This window comes from Fukomys damarensis, unplaced genomic scaffold (genome assembly GCF_012274545.1).
Source record: "Fukomys damarensis isolate Sample0158 unplaced genomic scaffold, DMR_v1.0_HiC HiC_scaffold_12, whole genome shotgun sequence".
Lineage (NCBI taxonomy): Eukaryota > Metazoa > Chordata > Mammalia > Rodentia > Bathyergidae > Fukomys > Fukomys damarensis.
The window spans coordinates 55,246,695-55,247,890 of record NW_022900924.1 but is presented as its reverse complement, the minus strand read 5'-3'; positions in this window follow the sequence as shown (position 1 = coordinate 55,247,890).

Genomic DNA, 1,196 nt, shown 5'->3' with positions numbered 1-1,196 from the left:
GGGGTGGGACTCAGGCGGGGCCCCTTCGCCTCCGCAGGGCATGAACCGCCAGTACACGCGCCGCGAGGTCTTCTGCGGAAACACCTGCCACGACCTCAGGCGCTTCTGGGAGCGGGAGATCCGCAAGCAGACGCAGCGCCGCCAGTGGGAGGAGCAGCGCCTGGGCCGCAGCGCCCTGAGGAAGTACGCAGCGCCGTGCGGGCGGGCACTCTGATCTGAATGAATTTTAGAGCGAAGCGCAGCTTCTAGGCGGGTTTTAGTCCCTAGGCAGCGCGGGCAGCAGGTAGGAGTGGCTTCCCTGGGTGGCCCCTCCAGCTGCCCACCCAAACCCTGCAGGGGATGCCCCGGGCCGGCGGGTGCAGCTCCCTTCGCTCCTCTTGGTTGGTATTTTTAAAAGCAAAATCGATCCCCCGCCACCGCGTGCCACGCAGGCCTCATGGAGGACTTCCGTACCCCCGCGTGGGTCCAGCAGAGGGCTAGAGGTCTCCCCTAGTTCGCTGCAGCCCAGGGTGACTGTCGCAGTGGGAGGGAGCAGCCCGCTACCCCACGCTTGCTGGGGAAGCCCCGCAGGCTGCAGAGGAGCTCTGAGCCTTCGACCCTCCTGCCTCAGTCTCCCCAGTGTCCTGGGGTTACCGGTGTGTGTAAACGCACCTGGTTAGAAAACATCTCTATGTCACCTGTTTTTTGTTTGTTTTGTTTTGTTGTGTTTGGGACAGGGTCTCACTATGTAGTTGAGGCTGACCTGGAACTCACTGTGTAGCCCAGGCTGGTCTGGAACTCTGGTCCTGCCTCAGGCTCCTGAGTGCTGGGATGACAGGCGTGCGCCACCACACCTGGCCTATTTCGCCTGTTTTTGAAGGATCGCTTTCCTGTGGGAAGAATTCTAGACAAGGTTTTCCCTCCTGTACTTAAAGACATTACACTTTCAAAGAAAAGTTAAAGGTGGGCAGGGTGGTGCAAGCCTGACATCCCAGCATTCAGGAGGCTGAGGCAGGAGGATCGCTACAAGTTCAAGTTCTGAGCCACCTAGTGAGACTTTACTGCATAAGTAAATACATACTAGCTTATATTTAAATTTGCAAGCCCCCGTCATGCCCTTTAAAAATCTGAACGCGCACAGTTGTGGGGGGACGGAGGGAGGAAGTGATCTGGCAGGCGACAACCCCTCCTTCGAGTGCTCTCGCTCTATTTCCAGG